Genomic DNA, 6005 nt, shown 5'->3' on the forward strand with positions numbered 1-6005 from the left:
CCCCCCCCCCCCCCCCTTTGTTAGCTTACAAATGAACATGTTATAACTTGTTTGATCAATAAACTCTAGGCAAGAAAGCAAATAAGCATATTTCTCAAGCATTTTCCTTTTATTCCTTATTGTGTATGACTAATGTGTGCTAATGCATTTGAAACTTCTTTAATCATTTGTGCTTATTCTTTTTCGCACTTTAAACTATCCCTTCTAACCCTTGTGTTTTCCTCGTTTTCAGAGTTTTTTAGATCAGAAGTATGGGTTTCTTTCAACCAAATTGCCCAAAAATAACAATGATGCACCTCTGCGGGTCAAGTTAATGATTCATTTCATTGATGTTTGGTGTTTTATACAATTTTTTATAGCATTTGAAAAAAATGTTTAAATGGTTTCAAAACCAAAAACTAAACTTTGACATAAGCCCATTTGTGATTCAGTCAACATGCTCTGATCTTAACTATTAGTCCAAATAATGTTTATTCAACGTGATTTTTAGTTTTTAAAGCGCTGAAAAAAAGCAACAAAAATGTTTCATAAAGCGTCAAAAGCATAGAAAAACCCCTCGACAAAAACGTTGCAAAAAAGTGTAAAACACCGTCCTATCTTTTCTGTTGCCGAAGGGTCAATTTCTCATATTAATCCCCTTTTGTCTCTCACACCTTCCCTTTCTTTCATGTTCTGCTTTTTATTCACCACAAAATCCACTCCCACAGCTGCTGCCTGTTAGTCCTGTGAAACTTGTTAATTAAATCTGCAGATTGAAAAACCCCCGGGGAACAATGTTGAATCGATGAGCATAAATAGATGACTTTCATTCAACACAGTTCTTCCCATATTGTTAGCCCAGTCCTTGGCCCAATTGAGAGAAGTGAGTGTATACACTCGAACAATTACAAAGAGGCCAGTGCAAGAGCACTGTCAATCAATCACTAAATGCTTACAATCTCCCTCTCCCACAGGGACAGCAAGTAAATTGTTTCACTACCGTAGAATGCCTCTCTTTTTTGTTATTTCTGTGCTTAAAATGTTCTTTTCAAATACGTAATCCCATTTCCCTGCAACTCTCCTCTTTTGATGTTGATATGTCAGCTAAATCAGGAAAGAGAGTGCTTCTAATGGAGACCTACTACCTAACGTTGTAGCGGAGGAGGTTAACTCTAACCAGCGGCTGTCATTCCCAAAGTCCCACGTTACTGGTGATTCACAAGGAACAGAAGAGAGGTTACATGCAAATTAGGTTAAAAGTGCCTAACCATGTACAAATGAAGACAAATATTTATTCATTAAGTGTGCCATGATCACACATGCATTAACAAAGTGCACTCGGTAGGCAGAGGGGTCCCTGGCCTTTCTTCAGCTGCAGGCGGTATCCTAGTCCACCCAGCTGTTCTTTTACCCTGCAGCTAGCTACGTGTCTGACCTCCAAATCTCCAGCAACAACAACCCGACCCAGCTGGCTCAAACATCAGCATCACCCACAACAACACTGAAACGCAAAGTCACATAGAAAACATGGCCGTGAATCATCACAAACACAACAATCTCTCTGAAAATAGCTAAAATAGTCCCATAGTGCCCGAAAAGATGTCATCAGGTACTAGGGTTGGGTACCAAATCCTGGTGCTAATACGGCACCGGTGCCTTAACAATCGGTATCTACAGGGGCGTAGCACAAAATTCAGGGCCCTGTAGAAAGGCATTCTCTATGGGCTCCTCCCCGCATCCACAGCTGTTCATTCTTGCATCTTTTTGGGCCCTCCTCACATGAGGGCCCTGGGTACTCCGTCCCCTTTTTCCCCACAGGCCGACGCCCTTGGGTATCTATCGGACCGAATAGTAACGTGGATTTCAGTGCCTGATTTCGGTGCTACTGAAATACCAGCGCTGCCCTCTGATACTTTGAAATGGACGTTAGAGGCCACTGAAGCATCGCTACATGTGACGCTAGTTAACATAATACACTTGGCAGCAGGTAACGTTAGCCTACCGTTAGCTAGCAGTTGGATTTAACACGGTTAAAATGCTGACAGCAAACATTAAACAATTAAACATTAAACATTAAACAGTCTGCAGCTGCCGCTGTCGGAAAAACAACACAGACAGACAGACAGACAGACAGACAGACAGCCTTGCCAGCCTCATGGTGCATTCAAAGTAATTTAAATTACCATTTTTCCATCTAGTGGTTGTTTTTGTTATTACATTTTTAATAAATCATTTAATTTTGACCATATGGCCTTAGCAATAAACAAGTCGTTAAATGTCGCTGACTGTAGTTTTGTGCATCTTTTTTAAATATATAGGCCTACATATTTTTTTTTAAATCTTTGTCTTTTTTTTTAAATCTGAAGTATGGGTTCAGGCACCATTTTAAAAGTATTATAAAGTATTAGAAGTATTCTATATTTTAGCACAGGTTTTGGAAAAAAACCAAATTATACCCAAACCTATCAGTGACCCACCACAAGTTCTACACATTCATAGCTGAACTAGTTGTAGTTATAATATAGTTTCGCAATAATAGACTTATTTTAAGCCTAAAGGGCCATCCGTACCTAGAACAATAACTATAACTATAATTTTCATTTCATTTCATTTGTTGTATTAAAAATCGTTGTAACTCAAGTGGATGGCGGAGTCACACAACTATAACAATCACAGTTGGCAACAATATTGTTGATATCACTGAGAGTGATTTAATGAGCGATAAAGACTCTGACAGGCAATAAAAAAACATCCAGATTTACAGGACGACACATTCAACGCGCCTGTTTTTGCAGTTGCCAAAAGCATGGCTGTACACTCTTACTCTTGTTACACAACAAGACTAGATTAGGATGTTAGCATGCTAACATTTGCTAAAATTAGCACTATTGCAGCTGTGGCTGATGGAATGGGTTTGGAGCAATCGTTTTGCACACCCTGCACAAAATAATACAGCTTACCTTTCCTATTTTTGTAAAAATTTGTTAGTTTCTTTTACATACTTTTCAATGTGACATTTCTGATATATATGTATGTATGCTCTTGACTGTGGAAGTACTTTGCTTTGTTGTTTATTTCTTTGTGTTTTATTGTATGCACTAAACAAACAAAGGCAAATTCCTTGCTAGTGAAAACTTACTTTGGCAATAAATTTGATTCAGATTTTGCAGGAATTTGGTCATGAATTAAAGAATTTGACAACTTAAACTTTGACCTGTTGATAGTGCTACAGGAAAAGTTAGGGCATCACCCAAGACAGCAGTATTCATCCTCAGGGGACCATGAACGTCTGTACCAAACTTTGTATTGTGATATTTCAGTCTGGGCCAACGTGGTGGGCCAACCAACTATTAGACCTCTAGAGCCACATTGATAGCACGGCTATAACATACATTATAATGTAATACTAACAATGCAAAGAATAGAAACACATACAGTCCATGATGCAGAAGATACATTAGAGTACTCATTATAATTTTGTGCATTAAATATCTACACCTTATGTCTTATTTGGTGGTCCTTTCCTTTTTATTTCCTAAAATAAAAAGCTCAAAAAGATAATCTCTAAAATAAAAACAACAAATTGTGGTAGAAGTGGATTCTGTTACCTTTAGACATAACCTGGAAAGAGAAACAACTCACAAAGGTAACCTTTGCAAATGAACATGTTATAACTTGTTTGATCCTTAAACTCTAGGCATTAAAAATGTGTAGAGTGTATGTGAAAATGTAGCAATGCAGATACCCCTTTGGATTAAAAAATGCAAATGCAGGCTCCCTTGTGGACTTGTGGTGCTGAAGAGACAAAAGATGCTGTGACAGCAATGAAAGCTAAGGCCACCAGTATCCAGGAGGCATGTGGCCTGAGGGACCAACGGGCTGAAATAATAACATTCTGCTCTCATTTCAGCTCCTGTACTTTGAGCTATTATTATCACCATTTTCTGATTTCTTTTTCTTTGTGGTAATATTTGTGCATTTCTTTGTGCACTTTCAATCCAATTGGTCAGATTTTTTTCTGCAACTGGATCAATGAGCGACACACAGGTACATTGTATTCTAAAACCTCAAATAACCCCAAAACCATTAATCATTAAACTAACTGCAATATAAATGTTACTTAAATAACCACCTTGCCCATTACAGTAAATTGTAAAGTATCACAAACATAGCCTCAGCATTGTAATGATACTTAGCAGGTGGAATATTTTGCTAATTGGACATAAGTAGACTACATTCCCATCTTATGCATTGCAAATGACTTTGGATGGATGGATGGGTGGATGGATGGATGGATGGATGGATGGATGGATGATGGATGTGCTTGAAAAACCAATATCCCCGTTTACATCTATACATTCTCATCTGCGCAGCTGATCATACTGCTGCAGTCATTACTCAGCTAAATGTCCCACGTAAGGGTGAGTAACTGAGGCAAGCTCAATACTTGTGGTGTAAAGAAGTGAACAGCAGCAGAGATTTGTGTCTACGCATGGCTTCCTGACAGTCTTTTCATCAACATCAAAACATTGGACTAACGCCAGAGTTTCAATGACAGTTTTGGCTCCATCATTCACAGAAACCCACCCTCCCTTCAGCCTGGAGCAATGAGGCAAGGGATTCTACTAACCCATTGTACACACCCAACAGAGCAAGGAAGGTTTAGGGCGATAAAGGGCAGATATATTATAGGTCTTACAGGCTGAATGCATAGCATCCAGACCCACCAGGACACCCGTCTCTTGATTCCAACAAGAAACAAGGAAATTGCCCTCAAACTCAATGATTGTCAGTGTATCAATCACAGTGGTAGCACCAATCACACTCTTGGTTTACGAGCCAAAAACCCAGAACATCTTGAGGAATGCCTCAAAGACCCCTCCATTCAAAAATGTGTTTTTTTCTAGTGCTACTATTTTGTTTCATTGACTGTATGCAGATTGAAGGTTTTCCAGCTGTTGACAGGCTAAAGGTTTCTCCGTACTGTCATGAAATCTCTGCTGGCGATGTGCATGATTTGTGACATCACAAAAAGTGGCAGCATAACCATGGTCCAAAAACTGATTTTTTTTCAGAGAAGTTGGAGACAGGCTGTGTCAAGTGGTTAATCTTTTGAAAAGTGCATGACAGATTGACAACCCAGAGCTGAGAGATTACCATGGTGAGACAGAAAAGATGGATTTTATTTGGAAGTTAAATTTGAAGCCTGCAAACTATTTATCCTCAGGCAACAAAATTAAGCAAACCCTCATAAGAAATCCTTTTCCATAGAAGATATTTCCTAGGTGACTTTAATATTGCTAGCTCGCCGCTAGCAGCCATTCTTAGATAGCAGATTGAATCGGATAGTGTGTTAACAGTGTTCACATATTAAGAAGGTGGTCAGCTACAATTTAAAACGTGTTGTGTATGGTGAACCCCAACAAACACAGTTAGAGTTCTTCATGTCAGTCTAATAATGTCTTTATTTGTAATTGTCACAAACCTGCCGCGAGGAGGGGAGTGTTCCTTCTTTTTTTTTTTAAACTAATAGGCGGTCTACCAGCAGTTAAAATCTTCCCACTGACGAAATAGGACACAGCTTGGTCTAAATGTAATTCTTTATTCTATACTAAAAAGGTTAAAACGAACAACAAGTATAAAAGAGACAGCAAGGAAGGGTTAAAATTCATGTACTATACTAAGAGTCATGTCCTTATCGTTTATGGTTCAATGTTCGTTTCAGTCCAAGGCAGCAATGATGCAAACGGTAGCCACGTTTCACTCCCGGAAGCCGGGGTCCTTCTTCGTCTGGTCGGCGTAGCGTCTTCGTTGCTCCGTAGCTGGCACTGGGAGGGAACAGAGAGAGAGAGAGCTCTCACGCCACACACTCTCCGAGGTTAGCCGGCAGACGTTCCTTTACTTATCTGCTTTCTCGCGTTTCAGTCCTTCTCGGAGTGTCTATCGTAGACGCTTCTCCCATCCGTCCACTCGTCTCAGCTACCGCTAAGATCCTCCGTGTCTCTTTGGCTTCACTTCTCTTGCTT

This window comes from Etheostoma spectabile, chromosome 22 (genome assembly GCF_008692095.1).
Source record: "Etheostoma spectabile isolate EspeVRDwgs_2016 chromosome 22, UIUC_Espe_1.0, whole genome shotgun sequence".
Taxonomy (NCBI): Eukaryota; Metazoa; Chordata; class Actinopteri; order Perciformes; family Percidae; genus Etheostoma; species Etheostoma spectabile.